At 40.3% G+C, this 15,201-nt stretch overlaps 1 long non-coding RNA gene across 1 annotated transcript; it reads right to left on the minus strand.

Moving 5' to 3' along the window:
- Nucleotides 1-37: 37 nt before the first annotated feature.
- Nucleotides 38-15,136, minus strand: LOC134548787 (uncharacterized). The gene is made up of 3 exons (XR_010079892.1): nt 10,133-15,136; nt 4,980-5,037; nt 38-2,498 (listed from the first exon to the last, which is right to left on the minus strand). It is a non-coding gene; the product is annotated as an uncharacterized LOC134548787 (long non-coding RNA).
- Between the last annotated feature and the right edge of the window lie 65 nt (nt 15,137-15,201).

Genomic DNA, 15,201 nt, shown 5'->3' on the forward strand with positions numbered 1-15,201 from the left:
AGATGTTTCTGTCAATTTTGTGGGGTTCTCTTTTGATAGTGTGAGAGAGAACTCTGCACAGCACTCGAGATGTAGGCACACCATACTCTGCTCTCATAATGAGGGTCTCTTTTATTAACTTCAAATGTTTGTTTTGTTTTTTGATTGCTAATGAGCTCTGAGTTAATACTAATCAAGAAATATCTCAAGCCTAACAGCTCAGAATCCTTGGTTCTATGTGATGATAATTTTGCCTGTTTGCCTCACGTTACACCAATATCCCTTGAATTTCTTTCTGCCAGTTTGTAGTTGGCCGTTGCAATTAAATAACTCCACCATCAGCAAATTTGTTGATATTCTGGCTCCCCCTCTTGCACGTCATTTGTGGGTGTGCTGGGCAGCAGAGGATCCCCTGAAACACCAGTGGGCACTTTCTCCTGCTGAGAGAACTGACAGTTTTTACCCCCTGTGCCTATCTTTTGACTTATCCAGCCCTGAGTTTTCTCTCCTAGATGTGGCTGCTTAGTACCTTTCAAAAGTCTGCAATGAAGGATTTTTCAAATACCTTTGGAAACCCTAAGGGAACATATCAATCAGTGCTTTATCTACATGCTGTTAGTGCTTCTAAACGACTCCAATACAATCCAACAGAACTGTGAAGTGCAATTCTTCCAGTGAAAGCAGTATTGGATCCTTCTTTACATGTCTATGTATCTTTTATTTCCTTTAATATAAAATCTGCTAATATATCTTATACAGATGTCACTCATGTAATTAGGAAATTTATTTTTTAAGACTTCCCTGGGAAGTCTTTTTTTTTTTTGAAGTATTTTTTAAAATTTATTTTTAAAGACTTCCCTGGGATATGATCCTGGACAGAAAAAGGGCCAACAACACCTGGTTCATTTTCAAGGATTGCCTTCTCCAAGCTCAAGATTGGTCCATCTTCATGAGCAGGAAATCAGGTAAAGGTGACAGGATGTCTCCAGGGATAAACAAGGAGCTCCTGATTAAACTCAAACATAAATAATAAATATGTAAGAGTTAAGAGGCCAGTGTGGTGTCTGAAGCAAGGAAGATTTATTATTGGTAAAGAAGGATCAGGTTAGGGAACTCTGAAACAAGATATACAGAACTTCATAGGCTCTGATGGGGCTTATTCACAAATGCTGAGGGAGCTTGCCAATTGTCATTGCCAGGCAACACTTGCCTAGCTTTGGAAGGTCATGGTGCTCGGGAGAGAATGGTGCTCTTTCTAAGGTCTGAAAGAAAATAAATATAACTCCTTTCAGCAAGATGGCCAAGAACGAGGATCTGGAAAACTTAAAGCCAGTCAGCCTCATCTAAATCCCTGGAAAACTGGTGGAACAAATAAATCTGGACATCACTGGTGAACATATGAAGGACAAAAATGTGATTGGGAGTAATCACCAGGGATTTATTAAGAGGAAATCATGCTTGACCAATTTAGTGCAGGCTAATATTTCTGTTTAAGGCTTGGATGATGGGATGGAGCCCCCTCTGCAAGTCTGAAGATGATACAGAACTGGAACAGTTCGTACTTCGGATGGTGGTGCTGGTGTTCAGAGACATGCCCAAGCTGCAGGAATCTGCTGATTAGTGCAGGCTAATATTTCTATTAAAGCCTTGGATGATGGCATGGTGCACCCTCTGCAAGTCTGCAGGTGCTACAGAATTGGATGGAGCAGTCGATATTTCGGATGATGGTGTTCAGGGACATGCCCAAGCTGCAGGAGCCTGCTGCTGGCACCCAGCGCAGGGAGCGGCGGTGTCTGCGAGCGGGGCTGGATAAGCCCGGGCGCCAGGACGCTCCCGGGGCCAGCCCGGGAAGGAGCCCTGCAGAAGGGCCCGGAGCTGCTGGCAGACACCACGTTGAACACGAGCGAGCAATGCACCCTTGCGGCAAAGGCGGCCAACAGCAGCTGGGGTGCACTCCTAAGGCTGCATCCAGCTCTGCCAGGGCACTGCCAGCGGAGATTATTCCCGGTGCTCACTCAGCCCTAGTGAGACACGCCTGGGGCGCTGCGATCTCCTCAGGACTCTGCCCGAACAAGAAAGCCGCGGATGTACGGGACCAGGATTGCAGCAAAGGGCCATTGAGGAGATCACCGGACTGGAATCTCTGCATGTGAGGAGAAACTGGGAGATGGGAGCCTTCAGTCTGGAAAAAGAAGGCTCAGGAGGATCTTAGCAGTTTGTAGAAATACTGATGAGAGGCAGTAAAGATGGAGCCAGTCTCTTCTCGGTGCTGCTCAGTGACAGGACCAGACGTAATGGAAACAAATAGAAGGACAGGAAACCCCATTTAAATGCAAGAGAAAACATTTCTGCAGTGAAGTTGATCAAACACTGGAGCAGGTTGTTCAGAAGGATTAAGGAGTCTTCATCTTCGGAGATACTCAGAACTCGACCTGGTACTGGACAAGCTGCTCTAGTTGCCCCTCTTCTGTAGGGGGGTGGACTAGAGTCTCCAGAGGTCACTTCTGACCACAGAAGTTCTGCAATTATAATAACATTTACAAATGTTTGAATTTCAGACATCTCCTGAGTTCTCCTACAAAATTCCTTCTAGCTTGAGCCTATTTTGTGTTTCCTTCAGGGACAACATACAATAATCACTCTGCTTCTTTTCAATGGCTTTGTCGTCTTGGGAGGGAACATATTAAAATGTTTAGATGGGGGTAGTCTTGATCTTTGGGTTTTTTTTTTTGGGGGGGGGGTGGTTTTGTTTTGTTTTTCTTTTAAAAACTTGACATCAAGAGATCTGCCAGAGAATCTTGGCAGATTTCTTCTTCTTGATACTCTGAAAATAAAAAATTACAGAGTTTATGTTAGTTCCTTGAAGGTTTTTTCCCCTCTATTTTTATATGTAATCCACCAGACTTTTATCCTTTTTGTTTTCTTCATCTGAACCCAGCTTCGGGTTTTTAAAAGATTCTTTCCTGCGTCTAAAGCTGGAATGAGCTAACAAATGTAGCTGCACTTTGCTCTTAACTTTGTCACACTTGCACACTTCCAAATGAAGTGTTAGTTGAAGGCACATGATGCTAGCAGAGCAGTTGCATACAATTGTGTCACAACTCTAAGAGGATTCTGTTCATCCAAATTTTTCTCTTTCTATAAACTGGCTTTGTCCTTTATCTCTCCTTCCCCATACATATGTATGCAACACAGTTCCAGGTGGTTAGCAAGACACGATTATGAGTTCATAAACTTTAAGGGCTACTGATAGCTAGTTTATTCTTTGTTTCTGGAACTTATTGCCAGTAGCTTGATCAGCCTAAACAGAAGATTTATTGAAATATTGCACAGATTCAGATGATGAAGCATCAGTGTTAGTGTGGGAATGGTGGCATTGGAATGCCTTGGAGGGCCAGGTATGCTCTATTCAAGGCATGGGTTATCTGATGGTAACATCAAATAAGAGTGTACCTCCTTGAAGAAGAATCACCACACATCTTGACTGTGTTCTGGGGAAGGAACAAAGCTTCATTTCTCCCAGCTGGTAAGTGTAAAGGTCAGATCTCTCATGTCTTGCTATTAACCGAGTTTCACAGCTTGATATAATTATTTTCCTTGGAAACTCAACTATTCTGGTGTTTAGTTTTGTTTGTTTATTTGTTTGTTGGTTGGTTTGTTTTTAATAGCAGCAACTTAAGTGCTGTTTCTGGGATGCTGGGTTGCCATGTCACAGTAGCCAGCTTCTCAAGGTGAGCTGCTTTTTGTTTTACTTTATGTTCTCTGTCCCTAAGCAGCACAAGCTGCCTTTCAAACTTCCAGCTCTGCAGCACTGAGAGTTAACTATTCAAAACTGGGTGGGTAAGCTCCTGCCTCATAGCAGTCTGGGGTAACCACAGCCTGCATGGAAACTTCAGCTCTTTCTCATTAATCTCCCAGTACCTAACTATCAAACCTGGTTGCATTTACTAATTTTGCAAAGTATATATAAAGAAGATACTGTAAAGTGCTTGCATTCTCATGGGTAGTAACCACCAGCAGTTACCCTGGACATATTATCCATATTAGAGTGTTGTGCTTTGTGCTTTCTTGGTTATACAGACAGTATTGTCCACTAAGGGAAGGAATGAGTTAAAAGTTTTAATTCTGGCCTTTTTTTCTTTTATTTTATACCCAATGGCATTCACCATCCCAATTTCCCCTGATACATCTCCTTTCTCAAATGGGCACATGTGTAAAGCTTGACAGAACGCACTCAAGAAATTTTATGTAATTTTACCTAATTCCTAGATCAGAGCCAATACTAATTAGTGCTGGAATGGTTTTAGGTAAAAATTAATTTTTTTTCATACCTTACAATGAAAAGCAACTTCTACATGTTATCCTGAGTTCTGTGAAGTGCAATAATTATTTTAGCAGTCAAGTGATTACAAGAAAGACAAGAAAAGATGGCTAGAAGCATGGGAACTATGCAATTGTAAGAAACAGTTTCTAGGAAAAATGAGAAATAAGGAAAAGAAATACCATGGAAATTTATAATTCTGTATATAAATTTATATTTATATATAAATTACAGAATTTATATTCTGTAAACTATAGCTATTACTGAAAGTTTAGTGTCTTTGCATTCCAAGTAGAAATATCAAGAGATATTTTATAATAGGTTTTAAGATAAGTTAGAATAAGATACATTCTTTGATGCTATGCTCTTTATTTGGCTTGTTCTGTTGTTTGCTCCTCTTTCTACTTTTTTTTTTCTATTATGCTTTATCTTAAACCACCAAGAAATTGGTAACATCACTATTTTCAAAACAAAAAAAATTACTACATAACTTGGAAAGAGGCACATCCTCACTTCAGAAGGTAGGATGGGAAACATGAAAATGTAAGTCTGAAGAAGTATGGGTTGCTTCTGTATTCTGTGCTAAGATATACCACAGCAAAGGAAACAAACAAAAACTGTTTTGCACAATATACCACAAATATTTGTAAATTCAATGGGACTTTAAGTGGATGCTTACCATTTGACTCATGTATGAATTTTTGCAGTGTTAGCATCTGTGTACATAACTTCATCTGCTGCAACAAAGATGAAAATAGGGATAGAAAATGATTGGTTATTTTTAAAATTAACTGTACGTGGAATATTCTACTTTTACTTTGTTCAAGCTATTTATCTGCTGCAAATACCTTCATGCAGCGCTCAAAAAGGCTCTTTCTATGCTTCAGTTAACCCAGCTGCCAAATATTTGTCTGCCTGTCAAAGAAAAGCCTTAAAACCAGTTAAAGAGGGCAAATGGAACAAAAAAGTCTACTGGCATCTATCCCAGTCTGCCAGTAGCTAAGGATGCCACGGGACAATTTGACAGTAGAGGCACCACCATGCACCCCTGGACTTCTTGGAGCACGAGGCTGAGTTTTGCTGTCGACCCAGCCTGAAGTTCAATAGCCCAAGTGTTCAGCAGAGCAGGGAGGTGACTGCATTTGCCTTTGCAGGGCACCTGGGATAATAAGGCAATTCATAACTTAATAAATATTCTACTGCACATGTGCCAGGCTACAAAGAGCAAAGTAGGCTGCAAATTGGAAATGTAAATGTCCAGCTCTTTTTAAGTCACTCCCTCCACAAGGGCAGAAGGAAACCAGGTTTAATTTCAAGCCATGTATTTTTCTCGACCACTTAAAAATGGTGAAAGGGTTTTGATTCAGGTATGGCACAAATGAATCTGGTCCCAGAGACAAGTATAGAAAGTTGCACCTGAACAGCGATTGTGAAAAAGGGAATAAGGGAACTGATAGGCTGGGGAGGCTGGATTTCTTCTAACAGTAGTTGATAGTATATATTACATAATATAGTAAGTTTAGAGAGATACATATATCTTTTCCACATCCTTGTTTTTCTCTTATCCAAAAGTTCCAATGAAATGGTTTACAGATAACACAAAAGTGACATGCAAAGCTTTTGAAGGAATGTATCATGTATCACTAACATGCCAGTAGATGAGTGTCCCACTGATTTCTCTTTGTTAAGAATGTGACAGAACTCCAGACCTCCCCTGAAGCTGTCAATCCTTGTACAGCTTTTGGGAGTGAAATGATTGCTATTAAATGTTTTTCGATTGAAAGGGGAAAAGCAGATATTCCTAAAGTTTAATAAATCATTCCTCCCAACAGCTGACTTTCAGAGGAAACAAATGTAGTTACATTTTTTTTAAATGCTTTCATGGTTGCACAGTTTGTTTAACAAGTTGTATATTGAATTGCAAACAGCATTTGAAAAAGTGTCCTGATCATAAAAATCAGCACTACCTGAATGATCATAGCAAAAGAGCCATTTGTCCAGGGAGACAAGGGAGGGAGCTGGAGGCAAGGAGATAAGCCAGGGACGGGGAGAGAGGAGACACCCCAAAATCCAAACTTATTTGCTATAACATTTTCAATCAGTGAAGCTCTCACTGAAAAATAAGCTTTTTACTGGCATGTGAGTTTCTGTGTTGTTTGCTGGAGATACCTGCCCACTGGACTGTCACAACCCTGAATGACTTAAACTAAGGTCTTGAACTAGCACTGAAAATCAGTCAAGGCCACTGATTCCCTTCAGAGTGGTCACATTTCCACCAGGTCAGAGTAGTCTCTTGGTTTGCTGAAAGAAGCACAGACTTTCTCTCACTCCCAGCCCCTCAAAACCCAAACTGGTCTGGAAAACTTGTCTAACTTTTAATGCTCTGCAAGCCATTACCTGTCCCCAAAGTGCCTGAGAAGGTTTTTTTAATTTCCTTTTCTCTGTGATTGCACTATTACTAATTATGATTTGTTAGTGCTATATTTAAATAGCACCAATGACTTAGCAGTGTATGCTAAGTGTATGCTATTGTATGGTAGCATACACTAGCAAGTGTATGCTTGTGTATGCTAGTACACAAGTAATGGTAGATTTTTCACTGGAAAATAAATTTCCTTTATATACAGGAGATTTTAAGAGTAAAAAAATCCATTTTCTGTATCAAAGGTGTGTTGCTGCTTTTGTCTGGTTTTTTTTCCAGGAAAAATGAGAAACAATTCCTAGGTATTAGCATAAGCATTTGTTACTGCCAGAACAAAGGGTTTGGCTCTACCTCACACCAGGAGCATTTCACAAGAGCATGTGAGAATCAGTTATTCCTCTGAACAGGAAGGGACTCTCAAAAAAGACATAAACCTGTGGCAGTGTGGTAAGGGGCTATTGGTAGGATGAAGTGACTGCTGGATACTTTCAGAAACAGCTTCCAACAGTCATAATTATTGAAGGAATATTTTTAAACATATGTGTTTCATACATAAACTAAAAACATGAGGTCAATGCTGAAAAAAGACAAGTATTATTATTTCTGCATTTTTTTTTTCAGGGGACAGGGGTACCATACTCAAACCCACCTTCTGTGTTTACCACAATACTTAATTTTATTTGCCTAAAAATGGAATGCTTGGCCACAGCCCTAATAAAAGCTAATACTATCTTTTCCTCAGTTTTAAACCTGTAGAAAGTACTGCTTCCCTTGATTAGCATTTGGAAAACCTGTTGCTGGGGATTTCACTGTGCATGGAGGCGGGAATGTTGGATGTGCAATCGTTTGCACATTAGTGCATGTGAACCTACGTATAGTTGCTCTTATTTCAGTGATTGCTGCAGGGGAAAAAAGACTTTTCTGTTTTATATCATTTCCTAAGGGAAAAATATAGCAAACTATATTCCACATTTCCAACCACATTTCGTAGACTGGTGTGAAAGGCCATGCACAAGCCCATTTTCATGAAGCAGGAACTTCTGGCATGCATTTAGGTGAAAGATATGTTTAATAGACTTGCTGTAATCTCCTAGTAAGATGTTCTCTTAAAACTTCTGGCTCTTCAATGAATGATATTACAAATTCTGTGGTTGTTGTTCCTGCCCTGCTACTGCAACCTCATAACTTCCATGCAGTAAACTGCAGCTGCCACTTTGCCACATTAGCCTTGTGGAGAAGTTAGGAAAGCCTTTGAAACCAAAACTTCTTCATATTTGGTGCCTCTCGGATCACTTTCATGTTATGTTGTGGATCTGGCCAGCTGTTCTGAGCAATCACAGCATGATGGTTTCCTCTGCGGCTACTAACTCCTGTTTCTAAAGCACCTCTCTAATACCACAGTACCTCCTTTAGTTCCAGGTCCTAAGTTCTGTGTTACTATTCCAGTTTCTGTCAGGTTTTGAGCAATTTAGCTGGCTATTTCACAGAGGGTCGGGTCATAACAGGAGAAGTATTGCTGAATTGGCTTTAATCTTTCTTTCCAGATGCCAGGACTGGGAAGGGCACCTCAAGTCCCACAGGAGGCCAACACCTGGGTGTAATCTAGATAATATTGCAAGTAGCAACTAATATCCGGCTCTAATAGTCCTGTAACATCAAGGTGGAAATCACCCCTTGCTTTAAGTCTCCCCGTCATCTGTGGCAAGCATTTGCTAAATTTTGTGCTTGCAAACATTCATCATCTGAAAACCCGCTGGATCAAGAATATCACAAAAGGACACCACTTCTAAAGAGATGAGGAAAACCTTTTCAGGAACAAAAAACCTAAACATGAGGGAGTGATGCATTCCGTATCAAGAGAATTTTTTCTTCTATTCATAAGGCAGTGTGAGGCCAAAACCATTCCTTAAACTATCCCTGTTCCATGACAGAGAAGCAGCACAAGCACCATGAAACAATTCCCTACTACTCTGTCCACTTTTCTTTCCATTAGCTTAAACTGGTCTGTGGATGAAAAAAAAACATGATCAGTGACTTCATAACTGGGCTCTAAAACATATGGGCAAACCTGTATATGGGCTACATATACCGGTAGGTAAACAGAGTTGCTGTAAAACTAAACACCATTTTTCCTCCAGGACAGACACCCAACCATACTAATACCCTGCAGCCGGCAGCTTCCCACAGTCTTTGCAGGAGGCAGCCATGAGGAGGAAAGACAACTCCAAAGTGTTTCGTAGCACAGTATTGTGAGAGTTTGTATGCACCAGTATGTGGCACTAGCTCCTAAACTCCCAGTACAAAGCATCCAGAGAGAAGCCAGCGAGGTAAGTGCAGCAAAACAACCTGTGTCCTGGAAGCCAGTTCCAATTCTGGTGTTGAAACAGCTTGTTCTATTCAATGAGTCACATAGGTATTGTTTGGGTAGGTGCAAGTTTTCAATGTGTTCTACAAACTACTGCAGTCTTTTTGAACTATTGTCACAAAGTGAAACAAATCACAACAAACAGTGCCAAATAGTGCTGCCTCCAGTGGCCAAATCCAGATTGGAGAGATTTGAGTAGTTTATTCTTTTTTTTTTTTTTTTTGTACTTATTAACTTTTCCCCACATGAAGTCTTCTGAGGTGATTTCCAAAGTGAAAACTGGATGCAAACCCCCTCAGTTCTGTTTGTACGCTCACTATTTCTCCTATCACTGGCTGATGCTGGGGATTTTCTGTACAGGAATTGTATGCCCCCGCTCTTGGTAACCTGGCCTGTATAATGACAGATGATAGGGTTGGAATGTGAGTATAAATAGTGTGTGTGTGAACAGAATACCCAAACTGGCATGTTCTGAGAGGATGTTTGCCCAAAACCTGGTAACACTAAGAGGAAATTAACAGTAACAAAGCTTGCTTAAGACAATGACCACCCAAATTAAATGGTAACCAGGGAATTAAATTAGCAAGAACCTTTTGAGGGGAAAAAAAAAAAAAAAAGCTTGAAAAGCAGCATGAGAATTTGGGATTATGAGAAGAAAACTTGGGGTAGGTGCTACTATTTCTAGGACTGTCCTCATCAGACATGGTAAGTAGCTGCCAACCCCTCCTGGTGCAGACTGGGGGGACTGACAGGATGAAGGAAGAGCAGGGACCCACCCCTCCTGGTATGTGGAATGGCTTCCAACAGGTTTCCAAAAGTGGGACTGTGTATTGTAACACACACTGCTTGCAAGAGAGTGGAAGTGCATATAGGAGATGTGTGACTATGTAAGTGGGATCACTTGTAGAAGGGTAGGAAATTTGTAGGTGCTTACCAGCAGTTTGTAAGCCTCTAGTATTGTGATTTTTGTTGTAGTGCTGATACTGATCCACAATACATAGCTCACTGATTACCAGCAAATTCCATGTTGCTCATCAATACCAACCTTGGTTGGTATCCAGGCTGTGTGAGTTACAGTCATTTTCTGCAGGTGGTTTTTCATTTTTACGAATTTGATGGAAGCATCACATCTGCAGAGCAAGGAGTGGAGAGAAGACAAACATTCTTGCAGGAAAGCAGAGAATACATAATTCATCAATTTGAAAAAAAAAAAGATTGAACTAGAACAGGATGAATTCAAATAGCTTCCTGAAAGCGTCCCAGATGGACAATGCTGTTTCAGCCCCAAGTACCTGAAGACGTTGTAATGATGTACCACAGATTCTATCTCACTAGAAATGCTGTGGCGTATCAGCAGCTTTGTGTTTTTTGTCACAGTAATCTATGTCAAAAAAACAAGGCAAAACAGGCTGACAAGGGAGAAGTTTTGCTCTAACCACATCCATAGTATTAGAGGCCAAGTGTATTATCTGCAGGCATAAAGCACATATTTAGAAGAGCTTGTGGTGATAACAATGAAGTTCAAGTTGCCCTCTTGAAAACATCTCATAACACTCAGTATTTGTGGCAATGTTTGTCAACAGTAAAAGACTCCAAAAAAGAGTTGCTCTTTTTCTGATTCATGTAATCATGCTTTCCGTGCTTACATGAAGAATTTTTAAGGTAAAGTGTTATAAATGCCAGGACAAATTTATTGCCAAATTCAATAATTTGGTTTATTAAAATTCAAATCACAAAATTTGGAATCAAATTATAACAATTTTAAGCAATAAAAACAAAACAATACGAACCCCACGAACAGCGAAACTTACTTGACAGGAGTTCTCCCGGGAAAAGTTGAGCCAAGGGTGACCCCAGAGACACAGAACCTGGCAGTCGGTGTCTCTAACTGGGTTCACGAATTTGCCATGTTCGAGGCTTGGTTTTTATACTCTTTATTCTGCCTCTGGCAATATTTCCCCATACTTCCCTTTGTTTCTTGGTTAGCTATTCAAACCCAAATTCGTCTCCGGTCGGATTGAAAAAGAGCTCCCCTCCCAAGTCCATGTGTTAATATTCAGTTTTTATGGATCCTTATAGTTGATGAATGTTCGAGATATGGCTGATATTGCTTGATGGTCTGTGAAAGTGGCTCCCGAGGTGTGAGTTGCTGATACCGGCTCATCTCAACAGGTCCCCTCCCAATACTTGAGAAGGCTGCAAAGTCTTTTGTTCCCTTCTGAATGGAGACGCCTGATTTTCAGGGTGCTCAGTTTCACCATCTGCTGCAGAAACCTCCTGAAACACAGACTTTTACCTGATATAAATTTATACAGCTTTATAATTTTCCAATTTACCATAAGAACATGAATTAATCATCTCACGTTTTTCACATAAAGAGAGCCTAGTATTTTGAGGAGTGGTTGCACTTTTATATCCTGAGCTTTATGCTAGAATTGGCATAAAAATTTAGAAAATGTAAAATGGACTGGCTAGGTGCAATATGAGAAGTCCAGCTGTGCATTCTGTCTGCCTGCTACCTGCAGAGAGCAATGCCAGTTAGCATTTACACGAATCAGTCTTGTAAAGGGGGGTATTTTTTAGTTCCACGTGTTTTTCTGAAGTTCCAGTAGCTCAGACACTTGTAGAGAAAGCTACTTGCTGAACAAAGAACTTGGACAAGAGTTCTGCAACATGATACAGCTGAGAAACTTAACACAAGAGGATCAGCAGATACCTACAATTAGGAACAAGCAGATGCTGTAGCCTTTCTTAAAAGGGTTGAAAATAGCTTTCATTGGATTTCTCCTGACTGGTTTAGAGACTCATCTATTGATGACCTTTGTGGAAGCCTGCTTCACATGATCCTGCTTCACAGGTATTTGAAGCCCAGCTCAAACAAAACCCTTAAAAGTGTGTTCAGATCCCAGTGACCTTGGAAAAGCAAGCGATTTACAAGTAAATTGCAGTATATTAATCACCACTGAAAGCAAATACCAGAAGTATTAGGCTGGCATAACTAAGACAGCTTCTAGGGAGCTGCCCACATGAAATAACCACTATGAGAAGTGACTTAGCAGATTTAAGGAAGCTGCTGTGAGCCCTGCCAAAACCATCCACGGGCCACCAGTGTGAAATACGCAGAATAAATCTACTCAAAAAAAAAAAAAAAAAGGTGTTCATAACCCAAGCTGCAAAGCCTGGGGAGTACGTCTGTCCTTTGACCCAGCCAAAGGTGCATCAGAAAGGTTCAACATTCACCAGAAGACAACAAAAATCTGCATTTCACTAAGTTACTTCAAAAGACCTGATTGACTATGTGCACACATGCTCCTTTTGTCACCTAGACAGACCCATCCCAGATCTACTCTTCTGAAGGACAAACTAGTCAAAGGATGAGAGAACAAATATCCCCAGTAATCTGTAAACCGCAAAACAAGTCAGAAAGTATCATGAATGCACATGGACTGATACTCTGCATGAGAAATCATTAAATTAGGTATCAAATTGTTTCTGCTACATACTACTAAATCATGTCAAAAGTATGTCTTGCTTCTTAATTGTTTAATCTTCTTAATTACTTGACATGAGGGAAACATTCCTGGAAGCTTCACCTAAAAAGCACAGACTGTTGGGTATTCATTTCAGTCACAGAATCATAATCTCTTAATTAAAGTTAGCACTGTCTGGGGAGAAAAACCTACATGAAAAGCTGTATGTAATCAAAGGAAAACCAGGCAAAATTGAGAATATTAATTAGAAGACTGACAAAACACAAGATAAGCAAAAAGTTGTATTTAGAATGGCTTTTACTCACATAAATGAAAAGAAGGAGCATTTTTAAATATATAGTGTACTTCAGAAAAAACAAAGTTTAGATAAACTTCTGTTGCACATTTGTGGAGAAAAACAACACGCATCAGAAAATTCCAACAATAGCCATGGAAAGCCTTAAACATAGGAACAGAAGTGAGGCGGTTTTTAAATCAGCAGCTCCAGATAGCCTGCATCCAAGAATTTTAAGAGCTGGCAAAGGCAACTTGTGTGCTGTTAATGTGGATTTTCCATAAGCTCTGAGAAATCTGGGGAAGCTCAGAAAAAAAAAAGAAAAATCTCAAAGAAAGCTGAGGTAATGCCAATACTAGGAATATAAGTAAGAAAGGAACAAATTCAGGAACTTACGGTCAACCTCGCCTTAATCCCAGGGGAAAAAAAACAACCCCAAACCAACTTCTTCATATTGGAACAAGAAATAAATGAGCAAATTGTACTTAAATTACATAGCTTAAATGTATGGAAAATGTATCTTTTCGGAATTACTTTTTTTCTCATGCAATTACAGAATTTGTTTGGTAGACAATGGGAACAGTGTTGATATAACACATTTGCACACTGACTTTTTCAGTAAGACACAAAAAACCTGGCACAGTTGTGCGCATACATTTAACAGCAAGCAAATTAAAACTAAGGGTACAGGTCTGTGTCAGGCATATTTCTAATTGAATCCCACAGGAATTAGTTCTTGGCAGCAAGGTACTCAGTATTTTATCTGGAAATAAAGTTTACTAAGAACATTCATAAAAGCTCTAAGTAAACAGTGCAGCAAGGCTGCTGATTGGGAACCATCTGGATTACTGGAAAATGAAGTGCTTCAGCATGATCAGTGTGAGGTCATGTATTTAAGAGTGATGAATTTAAAACACTTATAGATGGAAAACTTCCTCAGGAAGTAGCTGGAATAGCTGGTAACAGAATAAACATGGGTTCCTCACATACGAGTTCAAAACCAGTATATATGTAATCGTTAAATTGCTCAGAAAACAAACCACCAGAACCAAATGATGTTTTCACTGCAGGGAGGAAGAGACCAGAGAAACGTGACTATCATCAAAACAAATTTTTCAAGTACTGATCTCCATTGGCAAAAGCCATTGCTGCATTTCAGGAAACACCAACAGGATGACAACTTCTGTATCCACATTTCTTGGAGCTGCTTTATCAGAATACAGTCTCCAGTACTTTCAAATAAGATGTTAGTAAATTAGAGATTTAAAGATTAAATAAAAAGAGTACATATAATCCAAGTGCAAACAAGCCTAAACAATGGAATAATTGGCATATAAAAGTTAACTGCATCAAATGATATTTTAAGACCAAATGAAGATCTCTAAAGCAACTGGTAGGGAAAAAAAAATATTAAAGCAGAGTGTGATAGCTGAAAGTAAGCTCATCTTAAAATACCAAGCAAGTTTTCTTGAATAATTGTAGTTATTGCAGAGGTGCAGTACTTACGCTAATATTACACATGTCTATGATTCCTGGACAGAACTCCAAATTAGAATTTAATTATTATTTTAAAAGACAGTCATAGTGACCCTACTATAGGCCATCATCTCAATACATGTTTCTCTGGTTCTCCAGTGATGTAACAGACATATTTTCAGCAAAATGCTTGGTTTAGGACTAAAAATGACCACTGTCCACGTCAAATCAAAGACAATACTCAGTAAAAAATATGCCTCCAATGACCAACCTGAACAGATAATGGAACTTCCATAAATAAAATTAATTTATGCTCTTAAAATTAAGCATGAATAAAACGAGCGATTTTACTTAAAACGTCTGCTCTCACACCTCCACTTTACAGAATCAGCTGGGCTGGAACAAACCTCTGGGACCCTCGAGTCCCACCTGTGACCGAACGCCACCAAGTTCAACTAGACCGTGCCACATCCAGTCCTTCCTTAAACACCTCCAGGAACAGGCCCCGCCGTCTCCCTGGGCAGCCCATCCAAAGTCCAGTCACCCCCTCTGTGAATAAATCCCATACTAATGTCCAACATAAACCTCCGGTGGCACAGCATAAGACCACGTCCCCTCGTCCTGCGGCTTTCAGTAATGAAAGAAGATAAAAAGGCCCAAAGGCTCAGACGGGAACGGGCTCGCTATCACTGGAAGCGATAAAGCCTCGCTTGTGCGCCAAATCCCGACCCTCTCCCCAGCAGAACGCCGAAATCTCCCGGAAAAGGCAAGCAGGAGCCCGCGGGACCCGAGCGGGAAGGGCGCTGTGTCCCGCAGGACGGGCCAGGTCCGAGGAGGGGGCACTGCAGCCGCCGGCCCCGGGCCCCTCTGCCC

This window comes from Prinia subflava, chromosome 1 (genome assembly GCF_021018805.1).
Source record: "Prinia subflava isolate CZ2003 ecotype Zambia chromosome 1, Cam_Psub_1.2, whole genome shotgun sequence".
NCBI lineage: Eukaryota > Metazoa > Chordata > Aves > Passeriformes > Cisticolidae > Prinia > Prinia subflava.